The sequence below is a fragment of the Gopherus flavomarginatus genome, chromosome 7, assembly GCF_025201925.1.
Source record: "Gopherus flavomarginatus isolate rGopFla2 chromosome 7, rGopFla2.mat.asm, whole genome shotgun sequence".
NCBI lineage: Eukaryota > Metazoa > Chordata > Testudines > Testudinidae > Gopherus > Gopherus flavomarginatus.
This window is the reverse complement of record NC_066623.1, coordinates 25,804,539-25,822,226: the sequence shown is the minus strand read 5'-3', so window position 1 is coordinate 25,822,226 and position 17,688 is coordinate 25,804,539. Positions and strand designations below refer to the sequence as shown.

Sequence of the window (17,688 nt, the reverse complement as noted above, 5' to 3'; positions counted from 1 at the left end):
GGCGCACGCGCGGGGCATGGTCAGGAACCCATTGGCCGGAGGGGGCCTCCCCGCCACGCTGCGCTTCTTAAAGGGGCAGAAGCCCTGTTACGCTTTGTTTTGACAGGTAGGGGAACCAGCCCAGCCCCGCCCCGCCCCGCCCCGCTGCTCCCCAGTGTGAGTGCAGTGACAGCGGGGGGCTGGGCTGGGCTGCAGCTGGTGCCGCCTAGGCCACACTTCGCTCAGACTGAGTTGGCTGGTGGTAGCTACGCCCTGGTCTAGACAAGGCCCTGCGGCAGGGAGGGTGCTGGTGGGGCCCGGGTCAAGCCCTCCATCTGCTGGGCTGCGGGCATCGGGGCCAACAGGGCAGTTCCTGGACCTGGGCAGGCCCCAGCACCGGGCCAGAGCTCAGCCCCCTCTGATAACTGAGGCAGCCCCAACCTCACTCGTTTTTCAGTGGGCTGAGGCAGAGGTGTGGGAGGGCCTGAGTGCTTCATCTGTGGGGGTGGCTCTGGGGTGGAGATGAGGAGTTTGGGGTGCAGGAGTGTGCACCGGGCTGGGACTGAGGGGTTTGGAGGGCATGAGGGAGATCAGGGCTGGGGCAGGTGGTCAGGGCATGGGGGGAAGTAGTGACAGCTCCGGCTGGGGGTGTGGGCTCTGGGGTGGGGCTGGGGATGTTGGCCAAACAGGGCCCGTTTCCCCCTGGAGCTTACCTAATTACACCAAGGAGGCACGGAGAACAAGAAGACGGGTACCACACCTTTATTTTCGTTCAGCTGAGCGGGTGTTTCTTCTCGACTAATGCCAGAGAAGAGCACACCTTACATGGGGGACATGAGTCCCTTTTATAATCAGTAACAAACAACTTTAGTAAACGTCATTATACTGACCTATAGATAACAGGTCACACAGAATACATGATTATTTTGGGGAAGGGGATACAAGATACATCTGTTGCGGATACATTTATCATTTTGAAGGGAGTATAAGGTACATACCTTGACCTTTGGTATTACATATCTTTGAGGATACATGAGAAAACAGCTGCATAAACTTTTGTGCCAAGCGGACTAATTAGTAAATAGCTGACATGGTTAAATGAGACTAGATACATGTCTTGTCCTGGATTCCCAGGTTTTGCTTGTTATTCAAATCCCTAGGCCCCTCTTTGGGCTAAAGCCAGGGAAAGAGAGGAAGATACAGGCCTGGGCCTGTTGATTTTTAGGCCTTTTCTATCAAGTTTCCCCCCCCTTAAAAACATTTTAAGAGCTTATGGGCTTTGCGCCTCAGTTCCTTCAGGTTTGTACAATATCATCATAAACCTTAACTCCCAATTTGTTTCCCTGGGCTTGAGGTAAGAGAAAGAACAAAGGCCTAATGTATCCTATGTAGCATATTCCCGACCAGTTTGGAGGCAATCTGCGATAAGCATAAGAGCCACAGATCCAATAATGACCTTTTAATGCCCAAGTTCCGTTAGCAAAGGGACCATCCCAGGTCTCAGGGGAATCAGCGGGGCCCGGCTCTTCGTAATAGAGAGCGTTGCCTGATTCTATAGGTCCCCCTAGGAAGTTGTCTACATTTGGGTTACAATAGTTGCATTTCCATGCTCCAGCTCCTGCCTTCCATACACAGTTACAACCAAATCTCGGGTTATTGGTACTAGCCCAAAATTGTCGAAAATGGGTAACTCGGGTTCCATTAAGGTGTTGCCATGCCCATTGGTACCACCGCACCACATGATTTTTGTCAGTGGTGTTGTCTCGCTGGCAGCTTAGGAAGAGGGCATCGAAGTACCCATCTAATCCTACTGCTTTACAGCCATCACCTCTGTGATTCCAGTAGGAACACTTTACCCAGCTATTGTTAGTTAGCTTTACATGGGTAAGGTTCCATCGTCCTTGGTACTTTAAACAGTCATATGGGCGACAGTGGGGATCCCAGCAATCAAAACCCAGTGATAGGGTCCATTCACATTTGCTTTCCCCCATATATCTTCCCCCATGCCTTGTTCGATTAAGGCAAAAGACACCGATTCCAGCAGAATAGAGTCGCCAGGGGCCCTGGTTTTCAGTCCACCTTCCCGTTCCCTTATGTACTATGCTCAAACTACTTAGCCACCACTTAGGCTGTACCGGCTGAGCTACCCAGGGCCACTCATTTAATTCTCCTGGACCGCCACATACCCAGCAATTAGTAAGGTTAAAAGAATCTGCTATTAGTTCCCCTAGTTGCAGAAACCTATTTTCCCAATTATATGCATAAGTAAACATACAGACCAGAAATACAAAGAATGGTTTCATTGTTTCTGTCTTTTAAACAGTCCTTTTAGTCCTTCCAATCCTTGGTACTCCCAGGTAGAGTCTTCGCCTGTGTCTCTCCGGGCTTCCGGAGCCGGAGGGGACAGAGGGCTGATGTCCTCTTCAGCTTGGCTGTTCTCTGAATCAGGGCTCAGGAACCGCTTTACTCGGGAATGATGCGTCCACTTGTCGCTCCCAAGGACCTTAACAGCGGCCTGGCTGATGAGCGATACAGTATACGGACCGTCCCACCGCGGTGTGAGTGGATCACGCTTCCACTTTTTGACAAGGACCTGATCACCGATCTGGAAAGAATGCACCGGTTGTTCCAAGGGAAGGGTCTGGAAAGGCGCCGCGTAGCGATGTAACTGTAACAAAACAGATTGCAGCGCAGAAACCTGTTTCCATAAAGAGTCATTCCCCACTTCCCAGTTTATATCCTCTCGGTATCCCGGGATGAGTACTCGGGGAGGGAACCCAAAGACCAGCTCGAAGGGTGAAAGTTTTAGACCCTTACGTGGGGCCCTCCCATGTGCACGCACGTGTACTACCGCGACCCGGAGAGGAAGCATCAGGGCCTCAAGCAGTGTCTTAATAAGAGCCCCATGGGCTATTCTTTGGCCTGAGGCTGTAATGGAACCCCTTTCTTTCCATAAGGTTCCATGGGCATGCACCACCATGTATGCATAACGACTGTCAGTATATATATTAATAGTCTTTCCAATTCCCCTTCGGAGCGCCTCAATAAGAGCCACCAGTTCCGCCGCCTGGGCAGATAGGTTGGGGCTTAGCTGAAACTTATACACTTCTCCCTCCTTAACTATGACGGCTGCTCCTGTAAATCGCTTCCCGTCCTCTACATAACTAGATCCATCTACATACATTTCAACATCGGGGTTGGGCCAGGGTATATCTGAAAGATCAGAGCGAGGTTTAGTTTCTTGTTGTAAAACTTCAATACAATCATGGGTGGGACTAGCCCCATAAGGGACTTGGGGCTTTGGTAGTAAAGTAGCTGGATTGAGGGAACTAACTGTTTTAAAAGTTAGGTTAGGAGCTAACAAAAGTCCTATCTCATATCTGGTATGCCTGCTGGGGTTTAAATGTTTTTCCCCGGCTCCTGTTCCCAATATCTGAGGTATTCCATGGGGTACCACAACCTCAGTATCCCCACCCAGGGTTAGTTTTTCAGCCTCCTGTACAAGGAGAGCGGTCGCAGCTACAGCTCGGAGACAAGCTGGCCAGCCCTTAGCGACGGGGTCCAATACCTTGGAGTAATAACCCACAGGTTGCCAGGCCGGTCCCGACCTCTGGCACAGAACCCCGGACGCCACCCCCCTTCTCTCATGAACGTATAGAGTGAACGGCTTCCGGGGATCCGGGAGAGCCAGTGCGGGAGGCTGAACCAAGGCTTCTTTAAGCTCTTGAAATGCTTTTTCTTTTTCTTTAGTCCACTCCCAGTTAAGCAGACCCTCTTTAGTGAGGGACTCATATAGTGGTTTAGCCTTTCCGCCGTAGTCAGGGATCCAAAGCCGGCAAAAACCGGTCAGTCCCAAGAAAGCCCTTAGCTCTCTGGGATTTCGGGGTTGAGGGCTTTCAAGTATCGCCTGGATTCTGTCTTTACCCAAGCTACGACGTCCCTGACGAAGCTGATATCCGAGAAAAGTAACCTATTATTTGACCAATTGGGCTTTCTCTCTAGAAACCTTATATCCCTGAGCTCCAAGAAAATTGAGGAGCTCTATTGTACATTCCTTACAAGCAGTCTCTGTTTCAGTACTTAGGAGTAAATCATCACAGTACTGAACTATGTTACATGAGAAATGTGCAGCTAGGAACGGAGCCAGGTCTCTTTTTAGTTGGCTGCCAAAAATCTCGGGGGCACAAGTCAGTCCCTAGGGGACAACAGTCCAAAGATACTGAGCCTTGTAATGGGTATCTGGATCTTCCCATTCAAAGGCAAACAGTTTCTGAGACTCCTGATCAAGAGGTATGAAAAAGAAAGCATCTTTTAAATCTATTACAGAGAACCACCCGTGGCTCTTGGGGACTTGGCTTAAAATAGTATGGGGGTTTGGGACAACTGGATAGGGGGCTTCTATCAACTTATTAACCTGCCTCAGGTCCTGGACTAATCGATATTGTCCGTTAGGCTTAGGCACTCCCATTATTGGAGTATTATATGGAGAAGTGCCTTCCCTTAACCACCCACACTGCAAAAACTTTTGAATCAAAGGCTTCAGTCCGATCCGAATGGTTAACTTAAGGGGGTATTGTCGAATTCGGACTGGACGGCTTCCCTCCTTAAGGGAAATGTGTACTGGCAAAGCATTTCGAGCCCGAGCAAAACCTCCCTCCTCAGCCCAGACCTCAGGATTAACCCCTGGCATTTGGTTCTTTTCACTCTCTGGCTGTGCTGGGGAAGGATTTTTAACATTTAACAGGGCCATTTGATAGTTAGAAATTTGGTGTTTAGGGAGCCTAACCTCCAGAGTCCCATTATTGTTGAACGAGATTTCTGCTTGCAGTTTAGTAAGTAGATCTCGTCCTAGCAGCGCAATGGGGCAGGAGGGGCTGCAAACGAATTGGTGGGATATATGGCAGTCTCCTACTTTTACTAGAAGAGGTAGAGATTTTTCCAATTTTATACTTTGTCCTTCTATCCCTTGGACTACAGCACACCCTTGAGCTCTCCCCCGGGGAGCCTCAGCTAGGGGAAGCAAGCTAAGGGCAGCTCCTGTATCGATCAGGGCTTCAACTGGGCGGCCCCCTACCTCAATTATCACCGTGGGATCCAGGCCAGCGGGTTGCGCCGCTAGGAGGGGCCGCTGGGTCCCTCGGCCTCCCTATACAGCCGACTCATCGTGTGCCTCGTTATAGAAAACGGGCACAGGCGGGGTCCTATTCCTGCTTCCCTCCCGTCTGTTATGTCGCTGGGGGCATTCATTCTTCCAGTGTCCCTCTTCCTTACAGATAGCACACTGATTTCGTCCCAAACGGGGGCCTCTTCCCTTCTCCTGTAATCCTGTTCGTCCCTTCGTGTTGTCCCCCCCTTTCCCACTCTCCCCCTTCAGGGCCATTCCACAGTACAGAATTTTATCAAATCATCCTTACATAATGGCATTCCATAATCAGCCGGACGTCTAAACGCCTTCCAATTATTTAGCATACATTCTAAGGGCGTCCCAGCATAAATGCTTTGTCCGGACCCCATTATGCTTGTGTGTAATTAAACCTGGTCACGGGTTCGACCGACCCCCCTTGCGATTAAGATATCCTGGTCACAGGGTTTCCCCTCGCAGGAGTCTCAGGGCGGCTGGAGTCGGTTTAAGTCCTAGACCTGGTTATCACAATTTTGGCCTCCAATACAACATCAATATGAAGAAAAGCAAGACTCCCCCCAAAAACAGAAGCAAGCCCTGAGGCTGTTCTATATCCCAGTAATTATCCAATACAGCCCACGGGCTCGTGAAATTAGTGGTATTATTCATTAATTGCCTGGCTTGCTTAGCATAACCTTCAAGCAACCACAATATCTTCCCACACCGGGGTTACCTATGAGGTCCAATCACACTGCGGGGGCGTTATATCCTTTAAACCCAAGAGGTAAAACGCACTTACCACCCGGAGTGGCCGCGTCCGGCTGTTGGACCTTCCCCTTCTGGCACCGTCTTGTCTCCGTGTCGTTAGGAGTTCTCTTTAGAGAGGACGCAGCCGTCCCGACCGATTACAACGACCCGAGGCCCGAGCGAATCAGTGGCTCGAGGTGGCCACTCCTCGGAATCGCCCTCGGTCGCCGGTCAGCGCCCTCTACAGGGAGAGAAGTCCCGGCGGAGTCGCCAGTTGTTGGCCAAACAGGGCCCGTTTCCCCCTGGAGCTTACCTAATTACACCAAGGAGGCACGGAGAACAAGAAGACGGGTACCACACCTTTATTTTCGTTCAGCTGAGCGGGTGTTTCTTCTCGACTAATGCCAGAGAAGAGCACACCTTACATGGGGGACATGAGTCCCTTTTATAATCAGTAACAAACAACTTTAGTAAACGTCATTATACTGACCTATAGATAACAGGTCACACAGAATACATGATTATTTTGGGGAAGGGGATACAAGATACATCTGTTGCGGATACATTTATCATTTTGAAGGGAGTATAAGGTACATACCTTGACCTTTGGTATTACATATCTTTGAGGATACATGAGAAAACAGCTGCATAAACTTTTGTGCCAAGCGGACTAATTAGTAAATAGCTGACATGGTTAAATGAGACTAGATACATGTCCTGGATTCCCAGGTTTTGCTTGTTATTCAAATCCCTAGGCCCCTCTTTGGGCTAAAGCCAGGGAAAGAGAGGAAGATACAGGCCTGGGCCTGTTGATTTTTAGGCCTTTTCTATCAGGGATGAGGGGTTTGGAGCGCAGGAGGGGGCTCTGGCAAAAAGGTTAAGGGTCTGCGAGGGAGCTCTGGACTGGGGCAGGGGTGAATGGGAGGAGGGCTCCATCTGGGGTTGAGGTATGTGGGGGGCCAGAGGGGGCACCAGGCTGAGGCTAGGGTGACTAGACAACAAGTGTGAAAAATCAGGAGGGAGGTGGGGGATAATAGGAGCCTATATAAGAAAAAGACCAAAAAATTGGGACTGTCCCTATAAAATTGGAACATCTGATCAACCTAGGTGAAGCAGAGAGGTTCAGGATGTGGGAGGGAGCTCTGCGTTGGGGCAGGTGGTTAGGGTGCAAGGGGGTGAGGGTTCTGTGTTGGGGTGCAGGCTCGGGGCTGGGGCTGAGGGATTTGGAGTGCAGGAGGGGGCTTCAGATGGGGGTGGGATGGAGAGGTTTGGGGTGTGGGTGGGGGCTGGAGTGCAGAGGGAGGGCTTCATCTGGGGGTACAGGCTCTGAGCTGGGGCCAGGGGTTTGGGGACAGGATGGGACTCTGGGTTTGGGGAGGGGGCACAGAGTTACCTTGGGCAACTCCCAGTCAGCAGGGTAGCTAAGGCAGGCTTTGGGCCTGTTCTGACTCCATGCTACGCCCCGGAAGCAGGCAGCAGTAGTTAGGCTCCTAGGCGGAGGTACAGCAAGAGGTTCTGCATACTGCTCTTGACTGCAGGAACCACCCCGCATCTCCCATTGGCCACGGTTTCCAGTCAATGGGAGTTCAGAGCCAGTGCTCGAGGTGGGGGCAGCACATGGAGTCCCATGATGTCTGTCCTCCTCCCCCACCCCCACCTCGGAGACTGCTGTGCTGGCCGCTTCCAGGGCACAGTGCAGGGCCAGGACTGGTAGGGATTAGCCTGCCTTAGCTCCCCAGCAGCACTGATCGGACTTTTAACAGCCTGGTTGGCGGTACTGACCAGAGCTGCCAGGGTCCCTTTTCGACCAGATGTTCCAGTCAAAAAACAGATACCTGGTCACCCTACCCCCCTGCCTAGCCCTGGATGGAGGGCATGGAGCCAGTTTGAGTATGCAATGGCAGAGACCACCTGTGTCCTCACAGCCACAGAGGGTTGTTTGGATGCTGCAGCTCCATTAACCCTCTACAGCAGGAGTTTTCAAACTGTGTCAGGACCCCAAAATAGGTCACCACCCCCTTTCAATGGAGTCACTAGGACTGGCATTAGACTTGCTGGGGCACGGGGCCAATGCCTGAGCCTCACCATCCAGGGCCCAAGGGCATCAGCCCTGGCCCTTGGGGCTCAATTACTGGTGCTCCCCCACCCTGGGCCAAAGACCAAGGCAGTGGAGCTCAGGCTTTGGCACCCTAATACAGAGTCGTGTGGCTCGGATAGGCTAGTGCTTCAGTCCCCACTCCTGGAGTCATGTAGTAATTTTTGTTGTCAGAAAGGTCACGGTGCAATGAAGTTTGAGAACTGCTGCTCTACAGTACTTCAAGTGTCCCGGGGGGTTTCTATGCCCCAGTCCATCACAGCTTGTGTTGTGATAGTACATCTGCTGTTTTGCACGTGGAGCTGTTATCCTAATGCTACTTTCTCAAATCACTCTCAAGCTGCATACAGATCAGTGGTGCCACCCAATACATTTAATCGCAGGAACAAAATTCTCCTGTCAAAATAGTGGCTGAACAATTAGAGGCTTTGGCACTGGTTTTCTAAAATCATAAGTGCCCAATTTTGAGGATTTCAGTGATCACCAGTGTAGCTGGGTGTCCTTAAATTATACCTTTACCTGTGCTTCAGTGAAGAAGAATCTCTGAACGTAGCTAGAATCACTTAACTCACTTATGCATAGAACTTGGCCTTTTATATGAAATTCAATTAAAATATATTAAATATTTTAAAATATTAAGTATGTTGATTGGTAAGTGAGGCTATAAAGAGTCAGGAAGTGTCAAAATTAAGGTTGCCTGTGTAACCTTCACTCCTCCTTCTCCTCCTCCTCCTGTGAATAAATATGTGACTTAAGTGATGTAATTGTTCCCCACAAGACCTTGAATCCATGTAAGGCAAGGTTATTTAGTGCATTAGGCTAAGGTGCCTCTCTTGCTGTTTCTAGACTGGAAAAGTTACCCATTCTTACAGTAAAAAGATACTGAATCAGTGTGGAACCTGGTTATTCCCTGTCTACATTTTAGCTGAACTATGTGATGTTCACCTGCACCCTTGCTGATATTCATCGGGAATGGACTGGGGGTCTTTTAGTGAAGACAGGGCCAAAACGGAAAAAAAAAGTAACAAATTTTTCTATACAAAAAAGGTAGTGATGACTCTCCAGCTTACCACTATTGTTGCAGCTATGGTAGACCAGGTTAAATGTTAATAGCAGTATTGCCAACTTCAAGCATTCAAAAATTATCAGGCCTCCAACAGTCATAAAATTGGCTTAAAAATAATGAAGGTTTCCCCCACCCCATTATACCATTTGTGTACTTTTTATTTGGTTTCTGGTTTTGAGCATTTAGTCCAGGGTGGATTTGATTCAAATCATGATTTAAATCACTAGTCAGGAAGACTCGATTTAATCATGGATTTCTACATAAAAATGCATTCTTGTTTTTATAACCTTAATACATATTCTTCACAGCTCAGAGATAAATCACTTTAAAAATGTGTCTGTTACAGCTATCCCCCTACTCCATTTTGTTTCTTACAGCTGTCCCCATACTCCAATTTGTTTTTGTTCTCCTCCTGTGACCGCCCGTCCCTGGCTGTTAAGTTGTTTACCAGGGCCACTGCCCTTCTCAAAGAGAGGGCCCCTTAAATTGTTTACCAAGAGCCATTGCCCTTCTCAAAGGGATGGCCACTTGTGCTGCGTGCTAAGTGGGACCACTGCCCTGTTCAAAGAGTTAGTCCTGTTATCACCTTGTTGAACCTGGGCTTGGTGTAGAGCAGGCAATGTCCAGAGCTGCAAGACCTATTGTGTTTTTAAGATCCTGGGCATGAGTCATAGGCCTCATGTGCTTTTGAGTTACCTATTGCACAGGATTCTGCCCAGGCATGTCTCTGAGCTCACCTGCAGTTTTTTCCCTGTGCCTCCTCCCCTGTGACAGAGGGAGCCTATCAGGATTACTGGCGGGAAACTGCCTAAGTTTGCCTTTAAAAACAGACATTTTTGAAACAAACATCAGAAAGGTTCCTGCATTGCTGCCTGGTCTGATCAGCCAGGAGTTTTGGGGGGTCCCTTCTCCACTCTCGTTTTATTTTTGAGCGTACCCCCGGTTTTTAAACCCCCCCCATGAAGAACGAATCGCTGCCTGAGAGATCTCCTGATTATCGAGACCGTACCGAGCCCTCCTTGCTTCTTCTGATGTTGCCGCTGCTTCTGCCTTTGGGACTGGTAAGAATCCCTCTGTGAAATTTTCCATACTTTTATTTTATTACTTTAGCTGCTGGCTCTGTTTCCGTAGCACACAGACTCAAGCTAAACCTTGGTCTGTGTCTTAAAACCTCTCTTAAACTCCGCTGCGCTTTGCTGCTAAAAATAAGCTTGTGCCGCTGCTAAGCTCTGCTCCCTGCTTTCAGCTGTATCCACTGCTGCAGCCACCATCCCTTGGCTTCCTTGGGGTCTGCCTTGGGAACTGTATCCTGGGCACCTACCACTCTGCCCTCTGTAACTTCCCCATAGCATAAGGTGCACCGTAGGTTTTGCTTTTTAGTTTAATAAGTCATAGTTTGCTAAGATTGCAGAGCTTGTAAGTTTCACCTGCCTTGTTATAGTTTGCTGTTTTCTTGCTCTTTACAGTTGCTTGTTATAGTTTGCTTAGAATTGTGAGATTTGTTGTTTATTAAGATAGATTTAAAAAAGCCATTGCCTGGTTGTATTCTGTACCTGTTTTATTACTTTTTATAAGCTGCTTGTAATTTATATAAGTTTGATTAAGTTAGAGGATAGATAAGGTTTTTACTGCTTGAATTCGTCTTCCCGCTGTCCAATCTCTCCCTGAACTTTCCCGTGTCTGTTTTTCCCCCGCTCCAATCTCCCCCTCTGTGTACTTCTGTCTCCCTGTTGTAACCCCTTGCTGCTTCCCCCCCCTTGTGTAAATTCCCAAACCCTTTGCCGCTTCTTTCCTTTTTTTGGGGAGGTGTCCCTCTAGCCCTTCTTTACACCTCTCTGCTGCCTCCCCGTATCCCCTGTGTTTGTGCCCCTGCTCCTCCACTGCCCCTCCCCTACCGAAGATCACCATCACACTGCTCCGTTTGTCTTCACCCCGCTGCTCTGCAATTTCCCTGAAGTGCTCTCTGCTGCTGCAGCCTGTTTCTTCCCCATTCTCCACGTGCCTTCCCATCGCTTACACGTTCAGCGCCCTCCCCTCTTGCTGCTCTCAGACTCCCCTTAAGTGCGCTCCAACTGCTCTTGTCTCCCGTACCTCCAACTCGCACGCTCCTGAAGACTGCTGCTCTGGGCTTCAGAGTCTCTCGCTGCTTGCAGCTGCACTCTCCTCTCGTCAGATACCACTAATCACTCACTCCCCTCCCCCCTCCTGTTTCTTGACCCAGCTTTTAGGTACACTCTTGCTATCACAGCCTCACAAATTAAGTCAGTAATTTTCTACATTGCATAATTTCACTTATCACCCATATTGTATTATAGCACTGTGACTCACATTTTACTTGTGGTTATAACACCCTATTAGTTGCCTCCATTTCTCTAATATACTTTGTATACCATTTTTATATAGAAGCTACCATTTTATTTTGCATTTTCTTTTGGGTACGTTTTGCATTCCACACTGTATCTAGAGTTATTCCTATATAAAGTTAAGTTGCTTATTGACTGTACTGTATCCCATTGTGCTGAACCCCACTTACTGTACCCCACTGTTAACCCCCCCCATTGTCTATTGTAAACACCTTATATACCCCATCCCATCGCATTTCATTGTTAGATTCCCACCACTTCCTTTTCCCTTTACTAAAGAAATTAATTGGCACCCCACCTGTGTGGTAATTGCTCCCCAAGATCCCATATACCTGCAGGCAGGGACAAAATGTATCTACTTTGAAAACTTTTCCGATGAGTTTTACAGCTAAATCAGAAAATGAATGATTGTTTGGTTATTTCATTTACCAGAGGTAATTGAAGCAGATATTTGTGAAGTCACTAAGAGGTGAACTATCTCCAGTTCAACAGGTTAATCAATATTTGGAGGATTTTCCTGCCATGCTGTATTAGGAGGAGAACATCACCAGACAGACATTTAAATTGTTTTATGTAACTAAAACAACGTTATATATTCTGGATTTTTGTCCTTCAACAGCAAGCACAATATTTTAGCAGAACAAGCATATGAATGTTTGAATTTAGTTAAACATTCAAATTTTTTAAAATCAAGTTTGTTTTTGTTCGTTAAAATTGTTTTTAATGAAAATAGTTAAATGAAGTATTTAAACAAAAAAAAAAATCAACCAACTGTCAGCCAGGTCAACGTGAGAAACTTAAAATATTGGCTTCTGCAGCAAACTCTGTCATCTTCACCTTCATTTTCCTGTTTGTTCATAATCTGGAAAAGAAAAACCTGCTTTTTCAGGTTCCAAACCGTTTCTCAATTTGGAATGAATTAGTCCAAAAGAAGAAAATATTCTGTCTACACTGGCAGAAGAAGCTACTGCAGTTAAAAGTGAGATTATCGCTTCAACAGTTTCTGAATCCAAGTGCTTAAGTGACTTCCACAAGTTCACTGGTGTGACTTTTTTTAAAGCATCATTAGCAAACATATTTCTTGAATAGTTCATGAAACACTATCATTGGCAGATAACTCTGAAACTATAGAAAATGATGGTGATCTTGAAGGTGGATAGTCTTCAGAATCCTGTATGTTGAGGATGGATTCTCCTAAACAAAATAAGTCAATGCAGTCATTTAATTATTACCACCTTACTGCTCATTTAGTATCACTCATTACATTCACTGACACTCAGTACTAATTTAAAGGTGCAATTGTAAAAGGAAGATCTGCCTATTTCAGGTATTTTTTAATCACAATGGCATCTAAAATGATAGCACCATAGAACAACTATATTTTTTGCTCATGAGAACTCAAGGATAGTCCAGAAGGAAGACAGGCAGTCCTTAAGAAAGAAGTATGAAATATAAAAATAAAAATTAAAAAAAAAAGTTTGCCAACCTGAAGATCCTGCATGTTCAGACTTGTTCCTTTCATCAACACAGCTTCCTCCTGAGAAGGAACACTTCTCATGATGTTGTTTCATTTGGGCAACCAGGCCTTGCATTTGGTTGTTGCCCTGTTTGCATTTTGCACACATGCCTGTCTTACCCACAGGTAGAGGAACCTCATTAAAATATTCCAAACTGGGTCTCTTTTACAGCCTGCTGCCATTGTAGGTTCTCTCTTCTAGTGAGAGAATGGTATGGTAGATCTCAAAATCAATGAAGGCTACACTCAGAAAGACCTCAAGACTTCTGGAATATGCTGCTCAAAGTTTCACTTTTGTTTCTACTGCCTGTCCCTCCCTTCCTCACATTTATCTCCAGACTTCTTCTCCTTGTCCAGATCCATTCTGCCTCCAACTATCTTCTATTCATTGAACTTTTAGAAACTTTGCACTTTTAGAGAGAGGTAATGAATTGACTGTGTACACAAATTTTCAGAGACACAATAGGGTTGTCTGTTTTTTCTCACCTCTATGTATTTATTTATAAACATTTTTGCTGTTAACAAGCATGTTATCTCTGGAGACACAAGTCCACAGTTTGACAACTGCAAAACTAAGCATCTCTGATGGTATATTCTAGACTGAGCACTGAGTCTTATTGGGTAGATAAAAAGATTAACCTAAATAATTTATACAGAAGCCCCTGGAACCACATAAAATTGGGTCCCTGATCCATGAACTACTGTAATGTTTAAGAAAAGTTTTGTAAATGAGTTCCATGACTATATTGTCTCATACTATAGAATTAGAATTTATAATCCCTATTCCATGATGAGATATCTTTTAGATATAATGTTTCTTAATTAAAACCATCTTTAGATAGGTTTTTTCCTCAAAAAGCATTTTATTAAAAAATCCAATTTAAATTAAAAAACATTTAAATTTTAAAAATGTTTTTTTAAAATCATTGATTTGAATCCACCTTGATTTAGTCACATTTTAAAGCTTTCATCAGCAGCCAGAACGTCTAGAAACTATAAAAAATGTAAATGAGTCACAGAAAAACCAACTCCAGGAGTAGTGTTTTAAGAAAACACAAAATATAATGAGACTCATATTAAAATTAAGAGATTTGGCACCATTTTAGAGACCCCATCTCTGTTGACTTCACAAGCAATAAATAAAAGTGACATTCCTAGTGACTGAGACGGAGAAGAAAATATCGGGTGAGGTTTAGCCACTCTGCTTTAGGTGACAGTTCTGAAGTCTGACTCCAAAGGACTAGATGGGACATGTCATGTTTGGAATTCGTTATTCTTGGATTACACTAAATAATCTTTCACTGCAAACTAGACTCTAGCAAAGACAGGGCTTGAGTCTCTCCCAGGACAGTGAATTTCAGTTAATTTTAAATGCTTGTTCCTGTTTGTCTTCCCAAACGTACCTGTTTATGACTTTCTAATGTAGTCAGAATTCTTTCTAGAATTCACTGGATGTCGTATTGTTGCCTTCATTTCACTTCTAGTTTATATCAGAAGCTGTTTGTATCCACAGTGGCTCCAACTGAAGAAATTAACTCTCCACAAGAAACAGCTGGCCATTCTCCTGTTAGTACAAATGGGGGGAGGAACAACGGTGCCACTCTATTCAGATAATACAAAAATTAATCAGCCTCCGGACTCCGAACTAGATAAGGAACAGATTAGTTCTTTCCTGCTCATAAACAAAAGTAGATTTAATTGTAAAACAGCATGATCACTCTTCTCAAGCAAATACAGCCTCCTCAAACAAGGCTCCTGGTCTCTACTGAAACATAAGGACTAGGAGCAGAAAGTCAGATTCTACAGATGGTGAGCTCCTTCAATTCTCAGTGTTTCCAGTGGGAGTTGAGGGTGTCTGTAACCAACACCTTGAAGATGGGCTCAACATACAGTGTTTCACAAAAATTCAGTTAAATAAATGTGATCTTTGCACATATGCTACCGTTCTGAAAAATCAGCATCAGGATTAGTGTAACATTCCTACCAAACACAGAGGAAGGAGGGGGAGAATTACCTTTTTGGATTTATTTTACCAAAAACCAAAAAAAAAAAAAAAAAAAAAAAAAAAAAAAAAAAACCACACACCACACACCATTAGGTTCGTTTACTATTCACTAGAGCTAGATAGGAAACTGTTCCCCCATCCCAGGAGAAATTTAAAGATTGCAAATTTTTCATCCTGATTTGGATTGGATAAAAATTTCAATTTCAAGGATATTCACAAACCAATAAGCAAAAAAGCATTAAGTCAACAGACATTTTGTTTGGATTATTTTGAAAAGTTTCATTTTGATTTTAACCTTTAAAAAATTAAATTTTTAGCATAAAACATTTTTAAAAAGTCATTAACCAGAAGATTAAACTTTTTATTTTGAAAATGTCAAAATGGAATTTTTGCAATTTCTAAACTTCCCCCCCCCCCAAATATTTTTTTCTACTTGGGAGGTTAATTGAAGCAGATACTTTCCCATAAACAATTTCAGTTTTGACGAAGTGATTTCTCCTGACCAAAAAATGTTTTGTTAGAAAATTCTTGACCAATTTTACTGTTTATAGGCATGTATTCAATTTTATGAATTTCTAGGTTTGGTTGTATCATTTGGTTTTGCACAGTTAAGCAAAAAACAGATATTCACAGGGCCTTAGTATTTCTGAAAGCAAGGATTCACTTGTATTGCCTCAACATTAACCAGCAAATACCAGGAATAATTGTTAATTATAACAAACTGACAATAAAAATGCCTTTTTTGGCATACGGAAGTTTAAAATCTTATAGTATGGAATAAGATCAGTTGTTCTTTACTCCAAAATTTACAACCAAGAAAAACTTTTAATGAATACCGTGATAAATAGTAAATAATGTTTATAGAAGTTGTGAAACTTGGATACTGATAATTTGGGGAAAAAATATATTGGTTATTTTTAACAACCTTTATTTTTCTCATGTTATAATTTATGTTACTGAGTAACTTTGATAAGAATGTTTAACCCAGTTTAGATCATAATTACCATATATACTTGTTCATTAGCCTGTTTGTTTATAAGCCAACACCCAAGATGGTTAGGTAAAAATAGCAAAAACTGTATGACCCTATGTTTCAGGGGTTGGCCAACTTTGGCTCCCAGTCCGTCAGGGTAAGCCACTGGCGGGTTGGGACATATTGTTTACTTGAAGTGTTTGCAGGCACTGAGCCCCTCAGCTCCCAGTGTCTGTGGTTTGCTGTTCCGAGCCAATGGGAGCTGTGGGAAGTGGCACGTTAACAGGGATGATGTTTTATTGCAGATCAGTTGGAGAACATGCCCGTTTAAAGTTGCACAAAGCTCCCTTAGATTGTTTAGCAGCCACCTGCTTTGTCCACTGGTTGCAGAAAGAGTTGCCTTTGGAGCTAGCTGGTGGGGGCTTGGGACCAGGGTGGACTGGCAGCCTCCCTCCCCCGCCCCCCCACAAAATCAGCTCCCTTAAGTTCCCTGTGTGGCAGCTGCCCAGCAGGCTATCCATTGCAAGCAGTTCAGCTGTCCCTCTCTGCAGGGCTGTGTGCTGCTCCTGCCTTCGAGCTGCTCCCGGGAGCCTCCTGCTTGCTGTGCAATGGGGGAGAGAAAGGGGGGGGTGCTAATGTCAGGGTCTCCTCCCCCCTGCTCCTTTACCCCATCTCTACAGAGCAGGGGAGGACATGACAGAGGGAATTTGCTGGCAGCTGCTGCCTCAACTTGATCTACTTAAAAAGGCAGTGTACTTAGAGTGGGGTCAGCATACTTAAGGGGCAATGCGCAGCCTCTCACAGACACTGTATTTCTGTGTCTTCCCCCCCCCCCACCACACACACTGTGTGTGTGTCTCTGTCTGTCTCTCTGCCATGTCTCCTCTCCCTCCATTTGTGATGTTTTGTAAAGTGTGAGGCTACCTTAACAACAATGTATTAACCCTTGAGGGCTCAGTTAAATGATGAACTTGCACTTAACAGTAAGGTATTCCCTGGGAAATATCCCACCCTGACTCCACCACCTCAACCAAGCTTCAGTCATCATTGCTGTGTACAGTATTAGGTTGTTTAAAACTTATACTTCATATACATATAGAATGTCTTTCACCTGTCAAAAAAAGTTTCCCTGGACCCTAACCCCTGTATTTACATTAGTTCTTATGGGAAATTGGATTTGCTTAAAGTAGCATTTTTCAAGAACATAACTACAACATTAAGCAAGGAATTACTGTATTGGAACATATTTACCAGGCCTTGAAGTAGCTGAGAAGACACAGGTACTGTACTTGTATTTCTCCAGCCATGAGGTTACTGTTTTAATAAAAGAGTCAGGACAAGACAAGCTGTATTTTCCATCTTTGCTGTTCCTTTGCTCCCCTTAGAGTGTGAATACACACACACACACACACACACACACACACACACCTTCTTCTCAGAAAGTAGTTAATGTCAAACAGCTCTCCCAAAAAGAACTTCTAGTTACAGGGAATAAGGAATAATAGTAAAACAAAGCCTTTATTTCAAAATGCTTTAACTACATGATTTTATGGTGATTGGCAACTCCCACTGTAACAATCGTAACTTAACACAGAACTCCAGGCCACACTGAACTGCTTATTACAATTAAAAAGGGTTTATTGATTTCTATTCTACTGTGGGTCTCAGAACCTCTGAGCTGTGAGAGGAGGTAACACTTCCCACTAAGGTCTTAGATCTCTAGTCACCTCTCTCAGAGCAGGAGCTTGCCTCCTCTCCTTTCACACCAAGCATTTAGGCTGCAATTCCCCCTCCAAGTGTAATCACTTTAGGAAGTCTGAGG

The 17,688-nt window shown here is 45.1% G+C and overlaps 1 long non-coding RNA gene across 1 annotated transcript in view; it reads left to right on the top strand.

Annotated features, from left to right (window-relative positions):
* The first annotated feature begins 40 nt into the window (after positions 1-40).
* The window catches only part of LOC127055687 (uncharacterized), a 35,137-nt gene continuing 17,489 nt past the window's right edge, over positions 41-17,688 (top strand). The window contains exon 1 of the long non-coding RNA XR_007775557.1: positions 41-106. This is a non-coding gene — a long non-coding RNA (uncharacterized LOC127055687). The remainder of the gene's footprint in view (positions 107-17,688) is intronic.